We start from the raw sequence: 23,150 nt of genomic DNA, 5'->3' as shown, positions 1-23,150 counted from the left end.
ACAAAGTCATATTCGATGATTATTTGACAAGAATTATATTTCCTCTTTCTTTGTTGCCACTAGCTGGTTAGTAACATAATGAAAATTTTCAAGGGTATTAGTTTGGCCAGTCTCAGTAGAGCCTAAGGGTTGTGGAGCTGGACCTCAGATCCAAGTCCATAACACAGATCAGTAGTATTTCACAGAGGCGACATGGTAATATATGCAAGGTTTCAACACAGCTTGGCATCAAACTGAAATGAAGCCTCTTTGGACTCTACTGTTAAAAATAAGGACCCTTTATTAACTATGCACCTCGAAGTTTAATGGTTGTATTTTCTAAGAGGTAGAGTATCACGAACAGAATAAGCATTACAATGCAACTTTTCTAGGGTTTGAATCCCAATTTAAATATATTCTAATTGTATGAAGTTACAAATTTAATTAACTTTGCTTATTCTCATTTTTACCTTTGTAAGACTGAAATAATCTTTTAGGGCTATTGTGAAGATTAAAATGAGGTAGCATGTATAGCAGGTAGGAGTGTTCACAAACAGTAGTTATTCTTCTCTTTTTCCAAAGTGAATGGTGAATGTCTCGATTCTCGTCAAATTTGATCTACTATAAAGGAATATCAATATGCACAATGCAAGTTCCCATTATAAAACTCTATTTCTCTCTCTCTCTCTCTCCTTGCAGCGGCCAATATATGTGTATCTAATTACATGAAGGTTTCCTATAACTAGGTGATGTATTTTCCTCTGAGAGTTAGGTTTGTAAAGTCTATATATAATGCTTTAGATTAGCAGAAGTTGCCTTATGGGATAGAAAGAATAGAAAGGTAGAATCTAAAAATCTAATGAAAATATGACTAAAATTAGAGTGTAGCTTTTAAGATAATGATGATGATGATGACAGGGCTGATAAGGATAGCCCTCTCTTACTGAATGCCTATTATATGCTACGCTCTGTAGTAGATCCTTTATATATATTATCTGCAAAACTTTGAAAATACCTACAAAGATATTCTTTCCATTTCAGTTCTCCAGAAACTAAAGTTCAAGTAGTTTGAATTACTTGCTTGGAGTGAAACAACTAGTAACTGGCAGAAAAGGAATTAGAATTTAGGTATTTTCTGACTCCACAGCCAGTGGATGTAATAGACTACTGCCACACTCCATTGAAAGACACATCACAAAACTTTTCTGCCAAGAAACTACTAAAAGGAAACTTAAACATCAAATAAAAATTGGTGTTGCATCTTAGGCATTATTTGGAGGAGCTCTCATTGCTCTGATGAGCTGCTATGGAATTCTGGTCACCTGATAGAGGTGTAGCTTGTTAACCACATTATTCATTTTATAAGAAATAAATTGGTTTCTGTGACTCAAATATTCATGAACTTAATTATCCCTGGATATAGTGACCATGTTTCCGGATCCTCAGGGTTGAATCTAGCCTCTGAAGAGTGTTGTCCCAAGAGTTGGACCACAGTGCACCCACTTATCAATAAGTACCAGTTAGAACACCCACCTAACCTTCTGCTGTGACATTGTTGCTTTTTGTTGTTGTTAATAAAATCTACCAACTTAAAACCAAATGGCTGTCAAATGAGAGTTTTTAAACAGATTTCATGGCATTTGGTATGTAGGTAACATATTCAAAATAACAATCTAACCACAGAAAGTATTCACATCCTCTTTTAATTTTCCTATTTTTTTCTTTTACTTTCTTTTCCTATTTCCAATACAGGTAAAAGAAATGTTTCCTAGATCACAAATATCATATTCATAAAGATAAAGTAATTTCTGTAAACCATTTCTACATGCCAGTATTTCATGGACTCATATGGAGAAAGCACAGCCACTTCTCCAGAAGGTGACTCCACTCCCAAATGCCAATACCATCTACCTCCTGACAGGCTCTACCAAGCAGGTGCTACCAAAGAGAGACCAGCCCTTGAATGTCTAAACTGGTTGCCAGTTTGTTTTTTCACTGAAATTAAGTGCCACTGTATTATAAGGATGGCTCTGTCAAGACCCATATGGAGACACTGGACCAATTATCAAGTGGCAGGTGGCACCTGCTTGGCTACAGAGGCGGAGGGACTCAAGGCATCACACACAGCACAGCTTAGCACGGCTGCCTTGAGGGAGCTCAAAAAGAAGTAATTCAAAAGCAACAGACTGAGTCAATCAGCCAGGGCCTTAGCCTGGTAGAGTTTTATATCATCTTCTGTGCTCTCCTTGTTAGTTTAATGAAAGTAAATCAAGTTAACTATTTAATGAAACAAATTTCTTTTTAATAAAATCACTGCTGACCAAATTAAATGATGAATGTGAAAGCAGCTTGAAAACATAAAGCACAATGCACATTTGTTTGCAAGCCTTGGATTAGGCTTGTCTCTGGAATTGGGACAGGCACCTCTTAACATTCTTCATCAATAGGCTCTTTTCTGATGATAATCCTGGAGTCTTGGCAAGACAGTTGCAAAAGAGTGAATATCTAGTTATCATGTGTTTATATACCTAATCTTGTACACCTCTGTGGTGAAGAAAAGTCAGAGTTCTGGCGAGAACTGAGTCTGTCCTGGGCAAAGTCAATTACTAGCTCTATAATCTTTGCCAATGCACTTCTTTCTCTGAACTTTGCATTCTTCATCTATATAATAGGTACAAATATCTATCTCCCATAGTTGCAGAAGAAATTCCAATCAAGCCTAGTATTTCAGAACTGTACTGTTTATGTTAGTTCTGCTCTCAGCTTCCCAAGCTCTATGCTATTACACCAATATTCTCAACCATTTGATAATTAGAAAGATTGGAAGGAAGTACTATTAGTCAAAGTTACAGCTGTAAAAATGCAGAGAACCCCAGTTTCAACTTCTTAGAAATAGTGTCTATAAAATGTATGGGTCCAATTCTGAGCTCATTTACCCCTTTCATAAAGAGAATTTCTATCATGTAAATTATCAAGATAAATATAATTTATCACTATAAATCCTACTAAAACACAGCTGCATTATCACCCATGTGTCTTATTTAGGAGCTTTCTTCTTTCTGAATATAGTCATGTGTTGCACAATGATGGGATATAGTTTAAGCAAATTGTCATTAGGCAATTTCATCATTGTTGCAAACATCATAGAGTGTACTTACACAAACTTAGATAGTATAGCCTACCACACACATAGGTTATATGGTCTGGCTTATTGCTCCTAGGCTACAAACATGTACAGCATGCTACTGTATTGAATATTGTAGGCAACTGTAATACAATGGTAAGTATTTGTGCATCTAAACGTAGAAAAGGTATAGTAAAATACAGTGTTATAATCTTATGGTACTACCATCATACATGTGGGTTACAGTTGACCAACACATTGTTACATAGTACATGACCGTACAGTTTAAGAAAGGTACAGAAAGACATCAGGGAGCTTTCTTCCCTCATCTTTTTGGAGAAGGATGAGTTTGATTGCAATGTTTCTATTTATCTATGAAAATTATGGATAACATCTTCAACCCAGATAGAAATATCAATATTTTCATATTAAGTCAGACACAGTAGTCTAAAAGTCATATATTTTAATTGATCTTTAATAAAAATACAAGGTGGTGGTAAATTATTTTCTAGAATACTTATATGTTTCCCTAGAATGTGAGCTCCTTGAAAGCACAATCTATAGCACAAAGTTACTTCAAGGCATAAACTGCACATTAATTACCATCACAATAAGCTAATTAACAAATTAATGTATAAATTAGATTACAAATTGACTAGCTCTTTTTAAAAAGACAAGGTTTTTTCTTTTTCAAAAATAAGTCAGTACTTTGGTATAAGAATAGTACAACAAGGACTAGAGGGAGATGGCATTTAAGTTCAAATCCATTTGAATAGATAGATACAGAGATAAGATAGATGACAGATACATAAAAGAAACGAGAAGACTTTGCTAACAGTAGAAAGCTGAGTGCCAACAAATGTATATGGATAAAATGCTAGCATTTCAAAATCACCAGCCATCATACATTGGGAAAAAATGGAAAATACCTTGGATAGGTAATCAAAATTAACATGACTAATGAGAAGTTAGACATTATATACCTCTAGATGTGATACTCTGAGAAGGACAAAACATCACATAACCTGAATCTAATTATGGAGAAAATGTTAGATAAATAACAAATAGGGAGCACCCTCCCCTCTATTAAAGAAAAGAGGAGAAGCTGTGTTTTCAAAATTGTAAATGTCAAAAAAAAAAAAAAAAAAAAAAAAAAAAAGAGATGCTGCAGGGGAAAAAAAGGTATGGAGGCAGGATAGCTAAATGTTAACACCCAACTCAAGACTGAAAATTGTATTGATGGGGGAAAAACACTATCAAAGCTGTATTTGGACCATTTAAAAAAGTTGAATGCAGGAAGTAAATTAAATAAAAATTTTGTTATCATTAAATTTATAGAAGTTAATAACTGTATTATCACTATTTAAGAGAATCTTCTTATTCTCAGAAAATTATATTGATATCATTAGGTTTAAAGGTCCATAATTTGTATGATTTAGCTATACATGTCCAGAAAGTATACAGTAGTTATAAATCAAATATGGTAACATGTTGGCCATAGCGTAGGCTGGGTAAAGAGAATTGAGTACTTTTTGTGCTACTCTTTTTTTTTTTAACACCTTTTCTGTAAGTTTAAAATTATTTATAAACCAAAAGGCAAACCACTTTAAAAAAAAAAAAAAACACTGGGCAATATAGAAAAAACAAGTGATTTATGCTATGTATCATAGACTTTCATGGATGAACCTGCTCTATGGGGGTCAGTTGGGGGTAGGATAAAGTCTGCCAGTGTCTTAATTATTTGAAGATTTCATAAGCTGGTCATGTTTTTATCTCCCATAAATCTCGTCTCATACTTTCAGAACATGATTATTGCTAGTTCTCTATCTGTTCTTAAGAGTTATAAGTTTGCCACATCGGCCTGTAACTCATGCTTTTTCTCTGACATCTGGCCCCTAGCACATCTTTTGAAGCCAGGGTAATACAAGGTTGATGTTCTGCCGGCTCAGACCAGAACCATCTAGTGCCTCAGACCACCTGGGCCTGGTGATACAAAGGATGGAATCCAGGCCAACCTCAGAAAACCTGATAGAAAAGATCTTGGAGTCTGGGTTAGATTGCTCTCCTCTAAAAATTACAGACTCTTGTGCAACACTGCATAATAAAATGTGTGTCTGCAACTTAAGTAAAGATATAGTCTCTGATTCTTTCTGGTATGTAATAGGAGCAGATTGTTCAATAGGACAAGCAGAGGAGGATTTTTTGTTTGTTTCTCTTTTTGCTCCTATTTTGGGAATACCAAAAAAAGTTATCCTAAATCACTCAGGCATGAAACAAATGACTGCACTAAAATTGTGAAATACCTTCAATTAAAAGAATAACAAAACCTGTGGGCTCCAGTCTATTGTAAGAATCCCTCTACAGTTTAGGGTTTAGCATTCAGAGCCTCTGTCAGGTTAATACAGATGAAATTGCTCAAGAACTTCACCTCATAATAACATCAACCTTTTCTATATACTATGGAATGTCCAAGGTTGAAGCCACAAAAAAGATGGCCAGCTCCTAAATCCACAGAGGTGGAGACTAGAATTTAGAGATTCATGGTCCAGCTAGAACAGATAGTTAATCCCTTGTGCTAATTTGATAGCTCTGTAGTTTATGCCACTCAAACTGAATTTTGATACCTATGACAATTCTACTGCCATGAGGAAACACAGACAGAGAAGGAGACAGTACCTATTAGCTTGTCTTGGGATGGCTGGACTGAGTATTATGAGAGATAAGGACAGGAAACCCATGAGTTGCTTTTCCCCCCTACATTATTATGCTGCCTAGTAAGGAGCTGGTGTTCAATATGTGCTTACTGAATGAAGCATTAAGTGAACGCAGTGTAGTGATCCCACTAAGCACCTACTATACACCCATTATGTGTTACACACTGCATTAAATGCACCACAATCCATAAAACACAGTCCCTGATATAGCTTGGATATCTGTCCCTGCCCAAATCTCATGTTGAAATGTAATCTCCAGTATTAGAGGTGGGGCCTGGTGAAGGTGACTGGATTTTGAGGGTAGATTTCTCATGAATACTTTAGCACCACGCCCTTGGTGCTGTTCTCGTGATAATGAGGAAGCTCTTCTGAGATCCGGTTGCATAAATGTGTAGCACCTTCCCTCGCCACCTCTCCTCTCTCTCACTCTTGCTTTCACCGTGTGATGTGCCTGCTCCCCCTTTGCCTTCTGCTATGACTGTAAGCTTCCTGAGGCTTCCCTTGAAGCTGAGTAGATGTCAGCACCCGGTTTCCTACACAGCCTGCAGAACTGTGAGCCAATTAAACCTCTTTTCTTTATAAATTACTGAGTCCCCGGTAGCTCTTTACAGAAATGCAGGAATGGCCTCATGCAATCCCACTAAAGGAGTTCACAGTTTACTTGAGAAAACACACAGGTAAACGGATACTTACAATATTACACGATAAGCACAGTGATGAAAAGGTGACCTGGAGATGCTACAAAACTTTAAAATTGAGAAACTAAAAGAAAACAGGCTTACATGTGTTGTAGTGTAGTCAAAATAAGCAATGTGTAGTAAAACGTGTTATCAGTTAAGACTGGAAGCTTTGGATAACATACTTATTTCTGACTATCTTGTGGCTATTTTCTTTTTTAGTTGAAACTACAGTCCTATAGCATACTCCTATCATGGGGATAAGGTCACCTCTGAAGGGAATGGCTATTCCTATTAATACTATCAGTCATCCTAGCAAAAACTATCCTGCAGCAGAAAATGAACACTGAGAAGAAAGGTGTTATAGGCTGATTTATGTTCCCTCATATACATGACTGCATATGAAGACAGAGCCTGTAAGAGGAAATTAAGGTAAAATTATATCATTGGGATAGGCCCTAATCCAATATAACAGATGTCCCTTAAGATGAGGCCATTAGGACACAGAAAACAGAATGGGGGATGGCCAGCTGAGGACACAGTGAGGAAACCATCTGGAAACCAGGCAGAGAGGCCTCAAAAGAAACCAGTCCATTGATTTCAGACTTCTAGCCTCCAGAGCTGAGAAACATTTCTGTTGTTTTGGCCACCTAGTCTGTGGTATTATATTATGAATGCCCTAACAAACTGATAGAGAAGGCTTCAGATTAAAATGAAGAAAAGTCGCCTTCTTTTGGAGACAGGAATTAGTTTGACTTTCACTCTGAGCGATTGAGACTTCTAAGGCATTTTCAGAAGAAGATGGTAAACTGGGCTCAGCCACTGGAAGCAGGTCAGGGGGAGGCAGAAAGTCTGAGTGGGGAAGGCAGGCCAAGTTGTGCCCTGGCTTGGGTCTGAGCTGTAACCTATTCCCCGCATTGAACTTCTTTTCTGTTATGGTCAGACTTTCGATACAATAATTAGGCTGGGCACGGTAGTGCATGCCTGTAATCCCTGCACTTTGGGAGGCAGAGGCGGGCAGGTCACGAGATTAAGAGATGGAGATCATCCTGGCCAACATGGTGAAACCCCACCTCTACTAAAAATACAAAAATTAGCTGAGTGTGGTGGCCATAATTCATAATGCTAATTTTGTTTTCTTGATAACAATTTCTATTCTCTCATCCATTAATGGATCACTAAATGGCACTTAGTAGAGTTTCGGTGAAGTAAGCCTAAGTGGAACTCTCTTTGTAAAACAAATTTTTAGAATAGCCTTAGATTTACAGAAGCTGCAAAGATAGTACAGAGAGTTCACATATACCCCAGACCCAGTTTCCTCTACTATTAAAATCTTACATTAGTATGGTACATTTGTTAGAACTAATGAACAAATATCTATATTTTAATATTAACTAAAGTCTATGTTTTATTCATATTGTCTTCATTTTACCTAATGTTCTTTTTCTGTTCCAGGATCCCATCCAGAATGTCACATTATAATTAGTTGTCATGTCTCCTTAGGTTCCTGTGGGCTGCGCCAGTTTCTCAGACTTTCCGTGTTTTTGATGCCCCTTAGCAGTTTTAAGGAGGACTGTCAGATACTTCACTGAATGTCCTCTAATTTGGATTTATTTATTTATTTATTTGCTGTTTTTAATAGGTATGGGGTTTTAGCTTTGGGGGAGGAAGAACATAAAGTACCATTTTCATCACATCATATCAAAGGTATATGTTTATGAAATGACTTATCATTGTTAATGTTCACCTTGACTATCTAGCTGAGGTAGCATTTGCCAGATTTCTTCACTGTAAAGTGATTCTCTCTTTCCCCTTCTTTCCTTACCGTACTTTTTGGAAAGAAGTTACTACGTGCAGCCTATGTTTAAGAATGGGGAGTTCTATACCACCTCCGTGAGAACACAGTATCTACATAAATTAGGCAGAATTCTTCTGTATGGGAGATTCTACAACTCTTCTTATTCCTAAATATGAATATATTAAAATGTCATCATGTGTATTCAAAAAATTCAAAAAAAATAAAAATTTTAAATATAGAATTATAAAACATTTCTTTTATCTACTAATGGGGAAAAAAAAGACCTTTAGGGCATAGACATACCAGGTTCTTCTTTTGTAGTGTTGTTTTGAAACAACAGATCAGGTTACTTTTCTGCTTCAAATCTTTCAAAATCTTATAATCATCAAGATAGAATCCAATAACTTTGGCTATATAAAAGGCTTAGAATTTTCTGTGTAATATAACTTTATCTTCTGTCATACTTCTGTGCCATACCATGATTCCGCCATCCAAAATATTCAAAATGGTTTATGTCTCCTGAACTTAAAATTGTCTCATACTTCCCATTTTTGGCAGGTATTCTCCCAGAATGTCATTTCCTGCCTTAGCTATCCAGATCACTTTTATCCATCTTCTAAGCTCTATACAACATTCCAGTTGGAACTTTTCAAACCCATTGTCTTCTGATACCTGGTTTATAAATGCCTTAGACAGCCCCATATAATCCCAGAAGACCATGTACATAAAACTTTTCTGAGAAAAATCACACTGGACTGTAACCTTAGCTTTATTTTCTCTCCCCCATTAGATAGCATGCTCTGAATGAACATGCAATGACTAAACAATGAAGTTAGCTATTGGAGTATACCTTTTTTTATTAGCCAATGAGAAAGAATATTCTTAAAATGTCCTACGTATAGGCATTGATTATTGCATATGCTCTTCTCCACTGTTGATTTAGAAACAGAGTTTTCCAATCTGCACATCAATGTTCTGCAAAATTTGAACTGAACCCTAGGTCATGTGACTGTCAGTCTAGGACTGTCTACATCACTGCACTGTTTCTCAGTTAGTAGCACTAGAAAGAATAACACAGATAATGAAGATGTAATTTCCTAAATAAAAGGAAGAAAAATTAAACATACAAAATAATCAAAATGCCATAGCAGAAAAAGAACATGAAAGATCATCTTATTCATTCTTTTGAATTATTGATAAGAAAGACACTGGGGCTAAAATCAGTTAAATGTTCATCTGAAGATTATTATTAATTATTAATAAATCTATTATTAATAAATCTATTATTAATAAATATTAATAAGTATTAACAATTATTAATAAATTTTTATTTATTAATAAAAAAGCTATGAACTCGATCATAAGGATTCTAACTTCATAGCACCTTTTCCATATTCTACTCCAAGCTGGAGTAGAATACAGTCAAAATCCCCAAGTTCTCTAGGGCTAAATTTTGCACAATAGTGTAGGTGTACAAGTTTGAATATGTCAAGTAATTCAAGTAGTGTTTTATCCCTTATCATCTTCTCTTTTTTTTTTTTTAAATTAGTATCAGTCTCTTACATCAAGTCAGGAAGTCAGGTCAAATGCTGCCATAGTTGTCCTCAGGATTTTTGATCATCACATTCTTCTTACTATTCTCTAAGCCTTTGATTTGAAAAGTTCCTTTTCGAGTACAATATGTTTTTCTTGTTTTGTTTGGTTTTTCCCCAAGATGGCTTAGAGAATAAAAAGTTTTGAAAGATATGTACAAATCTATATGTTGACTGCTTTCAAATGACTACCACTCAGAAGGTGGGGGTAGCCTAATTACTGATAGACTTGCAGACACAATATCCCCAAATTTGGCACCTTGGCATTTGAGGAAACAGCAGAAGCAAAAAATTGCCCTCATCTTCTCCCTGAAGGCAGGTACTAAAATAATTTTCTGACTTTCTCTGAAGAAAACCTTCATTTCATAGGTTTCCTTTGTATATCTGGAGGACAAGAACATTCTTACTGTCAAAGACTTAGATACCCCAAGATAAATCCAAACAGTCCTTGTTAAGTTCCTCCCAGCTTATTACCATTAGATCCTATCCTTTTGTCCTCCAATTATTTTCTATATGATCATTTACTCTTCATCAAACTTAATATAAAAATATACAGATTTTTAAAATTTCTTTAGGTCTTCATTTCTGAAGCCTCCTGTCTTATATAAAACAAATTGTATTAGTCTGTTTTCGTGCTGCTGATAAAGACATACTCAAGACAAGGTCATTTATAAAGTAAAAAGTGGTTTAATGAACACACAGTTCCACATGGCTAGAGAGGCCTCACAATCATGGCAGAAGGCAAAAGGCACCTCTTACATGGCGGCCAGCAAGACAAAATGAGAGCCAAGTGAAAGGGGAAACCCCTTATAAAACCGGCAGATCTTGTGAGACTTTTCACTACCACAAGAACAGTATGGGGGAAACCACCCCCATGATTCAATTATCTCCCACTGAGTACCTCCCATGACATGTGGGAGCTACAATTCAAAATGACATTTGGGTGGGAATACAGCCAAATCATATCACTAATATTAAACAAATGTATATGCTTTCCTCTTTTTACTCTGCCTTTTTTCTTGGTGCCTCAGTGAAGAAAGTAAATGAGGAAAGAAATCTCTCTTTCTTTATACTACCTAAAAGTTATTTACATTTTTTTTCCCTTAGCCATAACTGATATTTAGCCAGGACATGCTTGTATGGTCTAAATATTGGAGGTTGGTAAATAGCTCCTGCTTCAAGACTTTTGAGTGGCCTGTGCCACCCAGGTTGCCTTGCCTAGCCCACTCTCAATACCCTATACCTCCTTATGATGTAATGCTAGCTCAAGCAGCCTGAGATGGCCAGCATTCTATTGTAATTTGTTGGTATCTCTACCATACCAATTGTTAATATTTTTATTACCAATTCACAGAAAGAATTCAATGCTGAATTCTTTCAGAAGTGTTTTGACACTTCAGATTCTGAAATTACATGCTGTCTCTTAGCTATGATTTCTTATCCTCCAAAATGATTCTTGCCTTGCAGTGCTGTGTAAACTAGTAATAACTTATGCAAAGTACTCAGCACATAGTAGGTGATTCCAAAAAGACAATTCTTAAATACAAAAAAAAAGGGAGAATAAATATTGATATATCTCCTCATATATATGCATTATGTGAGGAGAATACAATTCACTTACCAACTGAAATAGAGAGGTAGGAGTTTCAGAGAGTCAGGAGAGAAAGAGAAAGTTCTTTTATAGTGTTAATAATATTTTATAGATGTTATAGTTGTGTATGGTACAGGAAGGACCTTTGTTTTCTTAAAAAAATAATGATAGCAATTTAATGCTGAATATGGTTTAATCCATGTTTCCAAGGAATTTAAAATTTATTATATAATGTTTTCTTATAACCAGCCAAATACATAATTCAGAATAAGGTCAGAAACTTTATGATGTTTGAGTTACTTCTAATCGTTAGAACCATGGTAGGGCTATGCCATTTCAATATTTATTGAGCATATTCTATGGAGCAGGTGATATACCAGGCACTGGGCTACATAAGGATGAATAAGACTATGTCCCTGACTTCTAGAAGCTCATCAGTTAATATAAAGTATAGAACTATAAGTTATTGTAGCAAAATGATATAGATGCAAAATAATAGAAGTACTATCTGAGAGAATACGAGGAAAGCTTCACAGAATAGATGTGCCTTGAGGAATAGATGGAATGGGAATCGGCCAAGTTTTTGGAGGAAAGAAAGACATTCTGAACATACTGGGCTGTTTTTATGCACTGATGTGTATGAGAGAGAAATCAAAGCCACATCCAGCCCTCATTTCCAATGTCATTACTCTGTTCTTTGTGCAGTTTTAGTTCCAGAGCTGGGATAATTTTTTGGCATTTGACTTGCTCTGCTATATTTTGAAGCCTACTCAGTATATTCATGTTCTTGTTAGATAAAATACAATTTAATGAAATAGAAAAATATTTTCTGTAAAAATATCATCCCACAAAGAAAGCATACTCAATAATGAACTAAGCATTTCAGTTCTTTTAGTCGAATTTTTCTATTCAGATTTCATAATATACAGGTGACTATTAAAGCAATAACAATTATGGCCATTTAATAGTATTTTCTCCTCCTATTTCCCAGGGAAGGCAATTTATTTTCAAATTCATAAGCTGCAAATGGAGAGTTATTATTATGGTAATGGACTAAAATGCAAAACAAATGTGGTCACGACATGTGGAAAAACATTCCCACAATGCTATCCAGCAAAGATTTGCACTTCTATGGATATTAAAAATATATGCTCCTTTATCAACATGCTCAGTTATTTATTTCACACACATTTCCCAGGGCTTCCTGTGTGCTACACATTGTAATACAGGGATGGAAATACACAGTTCTAGACTTCAAGATTCTAGTTGAGGGAAGAAATATTATCACTCTCTCATGGGGTCATTTTTTAACCTGAGTTCTGCACAGAGGGGATGGTCACAGAGCTCATTTATATTTCCCTAGTGATGTCAGAAAAGGTCTCACAGGACGTGAGAGCTGAGGCTGATGGGATGAGTGGAGTTTTCCAGATTAATACAGTAGGGAGAGGGCATCCTGGGCAAAGGGAACAGCACCTGCGAAAACACAAAGCACAGAGGTATGCAAGTGCAGGGGGAGGGAAGAGAAGGAGAGAAGGGTTCAGAGAACTAAAACTGAATCTGAAGGTGGAGAAAGACAGGCAGTGTTTCAAGGTCTGAGGTGACAAAGTCACAGCTGTAACAATGATTCTTTTAGAAAGATAGTTCTTTGAAAACATCCTCTTCCCCCACCATATTTCAATCACATATTTCATTCACACAAGACAGTTTCAACCTGTCTTGTGTGAATTATTTACCTCAGCACAATCAAGGGGTAGCTACTGCATTTACCCTCTGGTGGTTCCTTAAGACTATACATATTAGGAGGGCAAAGATGATTTCTACCTCATTAACCACAGTACTTCCAGGACCCAGGACAGCATCTGGCTCACAACTGGTATTCATTGAAAATTTGTGGATTGAATAAATAAAAGGAAAAATTAATTACTTGACCTAATATCATTATGGGTCTGGTGACTATTAGCTGCATCTCCTTGGAAAAGTGCTTGACATCACAGCCCATCATTGTCCACCGTAACACTTGTGTGCTAACTTCCTCTTGATACCATCAGGACTAAGTTGGTTTTTTATGTAAGAGTCAGTACACATGCCTAACTGACAAAACATCTTTAATGTGTAATACATGTTGCTTCCAGTCCCTTTTCCTGTTTAAAAAAAAAGTCATTCTCTTTCCCTTATACACAAATTTCAAATATCCTATTAAATAGCCAAACAAAGAAAGCAATGAAAATAGCAACCAAATCCGCCCTGCACTCCTGCACCCCCTGGAGGCTTCACCTGCACTGGTCTATCACTTTCCATTTCACTGTCAAACATCTGGTAAAAATAATTTAAGTTCACTACTAATTTTCCAAAGGGCATGCTTCAAATCTTAACATGCAGGCCTTTACTTCCAAAGTTCCCTTTAGAAACTTTTATTTTTTAAGATTTTATGATAAGTGGTCTTCTAATTGCCAAATCTATTCATTTTTTATCTTACCAGAACTCTTAGCAAGAAGTTGTTTCTCTTTCCTTGATTTTCATGGCACATCGGCCTTTGGTCTCTTCCCTAACTCCTGAGACAATGAAAGCTTGTTGTTTCCAGCCTCTTCTTCTCTTGATCATCCCTCACATTTAGACATTTCTCAAAGTACCATTGTTTTTCCTCGCTTCTTCCCTCATAATTTTACATAGACTTGGTTTCACAGCTTTGTTCTAGCCTCCCAGTAGCCACTGACAACTAGCCCTGCTTCTTCTTAATGACTAACACCACCTGCCTAGCATCCTCTGACATCTCTGCATGAGAGTGTGAACATTCTTCTACATCACTGCGCCAAAGACAAATCCTCTTACTGTCCCCATTTTCCAACCTCGTTCTTCTCTTCTGTACCTAAGAAAGGCTATTATCTTCTTCTTTTAAATTATAATCATTTTCTGGTACCAAAAATTCTTCAATTCCCACAGACTATTCACTCAATTTTCAGAATTTTAACATTATAGCATAATAGGGACTCTTCCACATTCTCACTCTAGAGGTCACTGCCTAACTCTAGCCTCTCACCTCTCAACAGTTTCCTCCCCATTCCAATTTTTATCTTCTCTATGTTATATTCTATGGCCAAAGCAGCTCTGTATAAAGCACAGATCTATTCATGTCATTCTCCAGTTGGGCCACACTTAATTGTTCCTATTACTAGGAAAAAAATTACCACCCAAGGCATTTCAGCCCTGCAGCCAAATCTTTGAAACACCTCAGGCAACCTTCTAAAAGTGGAGAAAATGAGAAGGCTTGCCTTCACCTCAATTCATTTTCCCTTCAAATATCTGAGGCCTGTAAGACTCATTACCATGCCCGTGTGGCCTCCCATCTTGCTGACTTGGCCTCTGCCATCTCTTCTGCCTGGAATACCATCCGTCTCAGCCTGCTAGACTTCTGTCGCGTACCACGGCCGAGATTCTACCTCTCCAAGGGTGTTCTGGTGCCTTGAGTGATATTTTCTAACACTTGACACATAAACAAATTATTTTTCTAACTTTAAAGTTAGAAGCAGTCTCCCTCATAAGTGTGTTTTATACCCATGCACAGGAAAAAGTTCAAGTGACGGTTATCTTTCATTCATTCGGTCTGTTATTTTAGGCTGCTGCGTTATCATCAACATTAGAGTGGGATCATTGACTTTAGGTATAAGATTAGCAAGAAGGTTTATTACTTCAAATTAGACCTTCTGATGAGATTCAAATTCTCCCATATAATTATTGCCAGCAAGAAATGATCTACCACCTTACATTTAATTGTGGTCTTATTTTTTTAAAGGGGGCTGCAGGGAGGGGGAGAATTACATGGGGAGATTGATTCATTGAAGTGAATCAGGTAAACAGCGTTTAGTGCTGAGGGATTTAAAGGTTCATCCGTTTCTATTTATTCCTGTAACTTAAGAGCCCAATTATGTATAATGGGTTAAAGTATTAAAAATCGGTTTGATTATCACTACTTACTCAGTGAGACACTGATTAAAGCTTAGGGAAAAGACAGTTCTATTCATAGAGCTGAGAGAGGGAGAAAGATCAAAAATGGTTTATGGGTAGTTTTCACCTTATATTTTCAAGGCCTTTAATGAGGGGAAAATAAGAGAAATTGAAAATTTGTTCTTCAAAGGCTGACCTAATAAGCAGAGGCGGCAGCGACAATGCTGTGTTACTTTTAGGGTGTGACAGCATGTACATTCCAGTTGCCAAACATATGCCTCATACCAGCTTGCCCCATCTGCACTCCCTGAAAGTAACTTCTACTGAAATAAAAATGTGCTATCTTTTCTTCTCCTTGCCTCTCCTACCACCACTGAGTTGTGTCATTCAAATTATTTTAAGCTATAAATTCTTTGGTGGAATTAGTTAACCAAGATGTCAAAATGACAAAACAGCATATTGGAAAGAGCACTGAATATGAAGTCATAGCAAATTGGTCTCAAGCCCTAATTGTGCCTCATTCTTTCTTTCCTTCATTCATGCAAGAAATGTTTTATAAGCCAGCTATGGGACCTTGGCCAAGTTAATTAACCACACTAAGATTTAGTTTCCTTCTTGTATAATATAGATATAATCACTATGGCTTGCCTGGCAGGGTTGTTGTGAGGATCACATAAAATTATTAAAGTGAAATCACTTGTACATTCTAAAACACTATGTAAATCCTCAGGTTTTGATGCTGAGAGAATAGTGAAATGGGGAACTTTAAGGTCTTCAAATCCTATCTTGCTCAGGTACTATTTTACATACTTCTATCCAGTAAGCTTTTACTACATGGAATATATATACTAGAAGCCTCAGGAATACATAAGAATACATAGCAATATATGTATGATGCCATGATTCTCTTCCTAAGGGAAAGGCAGGGGAGAGGGAGAAGCATTTACCAGTGCAATAGTAATATAAGACAGCAGAAGCCAAGAGTTAAATAGTCGATGCAGATGGTAAGCATGTGAGTTTACAGGGAAGATGATGTGGGGAAGGCTGCAATACTGTCTTACTGGACTCTCATGTCACTGAAGGGGGCATAGTGTCTGCAGGGCCCCCATGGCTAGTTATGAATACAGCCACGCAGCCAGCAGCTGAGTCCACCTGGCTGCTCTCCCTGAGATGTATCCCCAAGGTAAGACCCTGGAAATAATCATAGAAAAGAGAGTGATGAGATCTGTACCAATGAGTCGGTGGAAAACACAGCCCTCTAAGGGGGGGGATAAGAAGGAGGCTCTGGCTTCCCTTGCAAATACACCACTCATTTTTCCTCACCACTTTAAGTCACTCCTTGTCCTGTTTCCTCTCTTTCATTCTTCTTCTTATGACTTCTATGCTCTCATGTACTCTAGACTCTGTGGCAGAAAAGGGGTATTGTGTACACACAAAATAAAAGTACTTGTGGGTTCTACAGTAAGACCTAGCTTACTCCACATCTTACCCTTTGAAGCTTACGACAACACACTGAGTGATCCCCTTAAACTCTCTGTACCTTCATTTCCTCTGCATAAGGGGAATAATGCTTACCTAGTAATGAAGGCAATGCTTAACGAATTGACATTTAATTTGGATTATAATAGATACTTAATATATACCTCAATAAATATTACTATTTATTGTTGGTTGTACCAAAGAATCCCCACTATGGGGTTGGGGGTTATCCTAAAAGCCTTTAAAATAGCAAAGTTTTAATATAAAATTATAGCAAATCTTTCCTATTACCTCATTTCAAGATGTGTACTTTGCATGAAATATCCAAAATTGATCAGAATACTTAATAATTTTCAGACAAATTCTATAGCATTTATATTGAATAAATCGTATAACTGGATTATTTCTACATTACTAGTATTTTGCTGCTGTTTGTTTCATTGATAAAAAAGGAGAAGTTGTTTCAAAATAGTTGCTTATTCTTTAAATAAATTTTTTTCTAATAAAAGAGCTATTTTTTTCTCTCTCTCTTTAGCTGCTAGGAAGCTCAGAGTGAAACCAAACCCTCACATCCACCAGATATTACCAGATCCTAGTTTTCTTCTCTTTGTCTGGTTTTATAAGCCTGAGTGAAAATTATTATTTTTATAAGTTACCTCACACACTAGCCTAATATCTTCGAGACCAACCATAGATAGCTGTCTATTATCCTCCATCCCATCCATACATGATCTGTATTAGGCTGTTCTCGTGCTGCTAATAAAGACATACCTGGGACTGAATAATTTATAGAGGAACAAGGTTCATAGTTCCACATGGCCAGGGTAGCCTTACAATCATGGAGAAAGAAGAAGGAAAAGCCAAGAAACATCCTACATGGCAGCAGGCAAGAATGCTTGTGGAGGGGAACTCAAATTTATAAAACCATCAGATCTCGTGAGATTTACTCACTACCACAAGTACAGTATGGGGAAAACTGCCCCCATGATTCAAGTATTTCCACCTGACCCCTCCCTTGACACATGGGAATTGTTACAATTCAAGCTGAGGTTTGGGTGGGAACACTTAAATTATATCAATGACCTAGCACTGAAAAGTTCATTTTGACTGAGAAGCAATGTGCTATAATTGTAGAAAGAGTACAACCCAACAGAGTCTAAATCCAAGAAACATGTACATATGTAAGAGAGTCATTGTTTGCAAAGAAACAGATGGTTCTGAATTGATTCAAGATGAATATCATTTAGTCACTCATAAGTTATGATTTTTATCATTTGATTATCCCTCAAGACTATGACAGCTCTGTCATCCACAATTCATAGTTCCCAAGGTCACCCTTGAGATTATCTTCTTTCCCAAGTTGAAGGGAGCAAAACTCATAGCGGAACTTGTGGAAGCATTTTATGTTCACGTCTATAAGTTGTCTGTATCACTTCTAATCATATTCTATTAGCTACAATTCAGTCATATGACCAATCTAACCACAAGGGATATTGGAACTACCTCTCTAGCTCATAATAGTGGTCTAGCCCATACTGCTAAAACCACAAGTCTACATCCGAATTTACTTATATTTACAAGCAGTTTATTGATAGAAAGCATCATAATTTAAAAATGCACTGCCATGCACTGGTCCATTTCATCTTGTGAACTACAGTGTAGTAGGTAATTTAAGGACTTTGGATTCAGAGTTTTCATTTCCTCATGGGAAATTACTTAAACCTGCTATATTTCTCCTCAGGTCAGTTTCAGTCTTTATAAAATGAGCTTTGGCGTCAAATAAGCCTGCAGTTAAACCCTGGCTCTGGCAGTGACTACAGGAGGTTAGGGAGATGCAGTACTTTTAAAACAGAACCCCAAAGTTTTCCAGTGAATTTTTTTTCCATCAAAAGGTAGGGTCTATGTTTTTCTCCATGATCTGGGCTCTATGGCTGTTTGACTGAAAGAGTATGGAGGAAGTCATGCTGTACCAGCTTCTGGCTCAGGCTTTATTAAACTGGCAGCCTCCATTGTTTGTCTCTTAAGATGCTTACTCATGAAATCCAACTGCCGTGCTATGAAGAAGCCCAAGAAGTCCTTGAAGAAACCTATGTGGAGAGAAAGAGCTGGTCCTGGTCCACATGCCTGGCCATGTGGGTGAGCCAAATTAAAAGTGAATCTTGCAAGTTCCAGCTGATTGATTCCCCTGATGTCTGGTGGCTCCAAGAAGGGCTGTCTCGGCTAAACCCTACCTTATTTGTGAGCAAATAAATGACTGGTGTTGTCTAAAGCAAGTAAGTTTTGAGATGGTGTGCTTCAGAGCAATAGATTACTAGACCAATGGAACAGTTTTTCTATTCTGTAGGAAGAGCTACCATTAGATTGTTGGCCAATTTCAGGAGAATTTCTATGCCTTATATGGGTGTTACAAAATCATTTTGCTTAAAATTCAGCTTATTCAAAATTTAATAAATTTCAATCAGCTTCCTCATTAGACTTCATTAATAAATTATTATACTTATTGTTTATTGAATTAGTCTGTACTATATACCTCATGGGAGCATTATGGGTTTTCTAATTTGATTTTATAATAATTCTATTAATATACTATTATTATATCTTTTTAAAAATACTGATAAGAAAACTTAGGCTTAGGAAATCCACATAGTTATTAGCATAATCAGGTACATTGATGAGTAAATGCTTAAGCCAACATACCCCCCCCTACCACCACCCCATTTCATGCTATTTTATATATATATAATCTAACAAAGAGTAATTAAAAATCAATAATGAGACTGATGACTGCATGGGCTAAGAAAAGTAAACAGTTTTAGTAAGACTTTACTGATAAAGTTATCCAAGTAGTGGAGTGGGCAGATCTTTCTAGAAAGAGAAAGCAATATAAGCAAAGGCTCTGAGGCATGCTCTTTCTTTGCCAAGGAGTTGAATTATTTTAGAATTATTGGTATTTGGAGTTTCTAGAAGAGAATGGATTATAAAAATATTGGTTCTATTAGTCTGCTCTCATGCTGCTCTAAAGAACTGCCAGAGACTAGGTAATTTGCAAGTAAGACGTTTAATTGACTCACATCTGTGAATGGCTGGGGAGGCCTCAGGAAGCTTACAATCATGGCAGAAAGCACCACTTCACAGGGTGGCAGGAGAGAGAATGAATGAGTGCAAGCAGGGGAAATGTCAGGCACTCATATAATCATCAGATCTTGTGAGAATTCACTAGCATGAGAACAGCATGGGGGACACCCCTCCCATACTCCTACCAGGTCACCCCTATACTTCCACCAGGTCACTTCCACGACATGTGGGGACTATAGGGGTTTACAGTTTAAGATGAGAATTGGGTGGATTCACAAAACTAAACCATATCACCGATAAAGTTTTCCGGGGAAGACGTTGAGGGGGTGTTTGTCCTTTGGAGGAGCCTCAACTCCAATTATCTTTCATTGCTAGACAGTCTGGAGAGTTCTTAAGCAGAGAAGTAATATGGTGACATCTCATACCTACCCTCTCAGGAATAATCTCCATCATTCATATATTCATATATTAAGGTGATTCAAAGTCCCATATTACATTTGATCTTCTTCCAGTTACTGGTACTTCCATTAGTAGGGTTCTCATCTAATGTGTCTTGAGCCCCTTGGAGTTATGTAACTATTGGAGTTATGTAAGTATCTTTCTATGCTAATTTTTTTTTTTTTTTTTTTTTTTTTTTTTTTTTTTTTTTTTTTTTTTTTAGTATTAGTGAAGCTGTTAAACACGACAGTCTTGTGTCATCTGTGCTTTGAAGAATCAAGTGGTATCCTTGATCCACACCTTGGGGTGAGACGAACAGGGGCCATAGCTATAGTAACACAAACAGATGTTTTCAATTAGCCAAAAGTAGCTGATGAAGAAGCCAGGAGCAGTGGTCTGCAGAAAGCAGCTACAAACTACAATGGATAAAAGTGTGTGGAAAATGTGCAAATATCTCAGGATTCTCAGAAAGTATGTGAAGGGCGAACTAGACTACCTAAGAGCACTGGGACTACTATAGGGATAGTTAAGGAAAGAGTACTCGGAACGCTACAGAGTTTGAGGTCATTCAGGTGACATGATTATTTCTTTTACATGATTCTCTGTTCCTCCAATTATAAAATTCTCAAGGATAACAAATGAAACTGATGTTTCTGTGTACAGGTCCCATTTGTAATGAAGGTTTTAATACAGAAAGATGTTCAAATATATTCTCTGAATGAGTGAATTTTCACTTAAACATTCTAATTTTAATAAAATGTTTCCCAGGATTACTTTAATATCTATCTCCCGTTCTTTTCAAATTTTTGTGAGACAATGGATTATTTCAGTAACAGTTGAATTTAATAGTCTTATTATACTTTGTTCAGTTTTTTACCAGCAAACAATCTGTCAGGATAGGAGTAATTCATATTAAGTACAGTGTAATTTATGTATTGATAGTTTGAGTTTTGTTCATTTGTTTGACTTTTTACTTGGTTCTAGATAGACAGCTAGATAAAGTTAATATAAGATGCTGACTCATGAGATTATGGAGGCTGAGAAGTTCTACATGCAAGCTGGAGAACCAGGAAAACTAGCAGTATAATTGAGACTCCTAAGAGTCAGAGAGCTAGTGGTCTAGATTTCATCTGTCTGAGGGCCTCAGAAGTAAGACCACTATAGACAGCTTCAGATTGATGTCTCAGCTCAAGCACTGAAGGAAGCTAACTCAACCTCCCACATTTCTGTTCTATTCAGGCACTCAAGGGATTGGATAACACCCACCCACACTAGGGAGGGCCATTGGCTTTACTCAGTCTATCAATTGAAATGATCATCCTTCCAGAAACACCTTTACAGACACACCCAGAAATAATATTGAACCAGGTATCTGGCATCCAGATATAGCCCAAATTGACACATAAAATTAACCATTATATCCATATATGCTAAATCTATGATAACAAGTAGACTAAGAGTTGAATTAGAATGAGGAAGACCTGAGTCACGGCTATGACCTCTGTTCTTCTGATAAGTCTTTCATCATGAAAATGACCATCATTTTCTCAGCCCTGGCTACATCAGGATTTTATTGTGAGAATCAATACGATCCCTTTACTATTTCAGTAATAACTAACTATAGAAGTAGCAGCAGTAGCAAAAACATTAATATTCACGAGCAACGTAACAACTCCGCCACATCCAATATCACCTTTTACTGGGGACTTGCTAGATGCCAGACACGAGAGCCAGATTTTAGGTACATTACATCATTTAATTTATAGTAACCAATGAGACATAATCTATTATCTTCATCTTCGTTCTATTATCTTTCTTATTTACACAATTTTCTTGGCATAAGAATATGTTGTTGATATAATAATAATAATGAAATCAGGCAGAAAACAATACATGGTGTAACAGTTATCACATAAATTTGGAATGCAACCAGGGAATAAAGCCAGAAAAAAAAAGACTCAATTCAAATAAAGTGGCTTAAACATTTTATCTCTATCTTTGGTCTCTCTCATACCAAGGCAAGACTCCTTACTACTTCAAGTATGGTTGCCAGATTCAGCCAATAAAACTATAGACTACACAATTAAATTTGTTTCAGCAAAACAGCAAATATTTTAAAATTTAACACATACCACATATTGCGTGGGGCATACATCAGCTAAAAATCATTTGCTATTTAATTTAGTTTGATATACTGTATTTTCTCCGGCAATGCAATTTCCAACAGCATCTTAGGTGTATGGTGTATCTGGAATTTAAAAGTACAGACTTTGAAGTAAGGCTCAAACTTTACCTCTGACGTCTTGTTGCTTTATAAAATCTGCTTCCCCTTTCTGTTTGAATTTCTTATCTTCAGCTAGGAGAAACAATAGTACCTACCCAATAAGATTTGGGGAAAATTAAATGAGTTAAAACAAACTTTACTATAGTACCTAAGATAATGTAAAAAATATGGTATTTTAGTAAGTTTCTGTAGCAGAGAGAGGACTTCTCACACTGATTCGTAATTGTTCATTTAGCTTTGTTTCCTACATACTAAGAGATATTTGAGAACATGATATATCTTTTTTCAATACTATTTCAGTATTTATAGCATTATCCTTGATGCATGGCATATATTCAATAGCTATGACCTCTGATAAGTCAGTCTGTGTCTCTGATATTTGAATACAACAAATAGCTGTTGAATAAATATATCTTTGGTCGATTTCTAAGTCACCTCGGATTTTTTTTTTTTTTTT

General features: G+C 36.5%; 2 long non-coding RNA genes across 2 annotated transcripts in view; both read right to left on the bottom strand.

The window, feature by feature from the left end:
* LOC119469134 overlaps window positions 1–23,150 on the bottom strand; it is a 477,229-nt gene that overhangs the window by 223,745 nt on the left and 230,334 nt on the right. The gene's annotated exons all lie outside the window — the stretch shown is intronic.
* Window positions 18,460–23,150, bottom strand: part of LOC119469135 — a 13,214-nt gene continuing 8,523 nt past the window's right edge. The window contains exon 3 of the long non-coding RNA XR_005197950.1: window positions 18,460–19,088. This is a non-coding gene — a long non-coding RNA (uncharacterized LOC119469135). The remainder of the gene's footprint in view (window positions 19,089–23,150) is intronic.

This window comes from Cebus imitator, unplaced genomic scaffold (genome assembly GCF_001604975.1).
Source record: "Cebus imitator isolate Cc_AM_T3 unplaced genomic scaffold, Cebus_imitator-1.0 Scaffold578, whole genome shotgun sequence".
NCBI classification, from domain to species: Eukaryota; Metazoa; Chordata; class Mammalia; order Primates; family Cebidae; genus Cebus; species Cebus imitator.
This window is presented reverse-complemented; position numbering and strand designations above follow the sequence as displayed.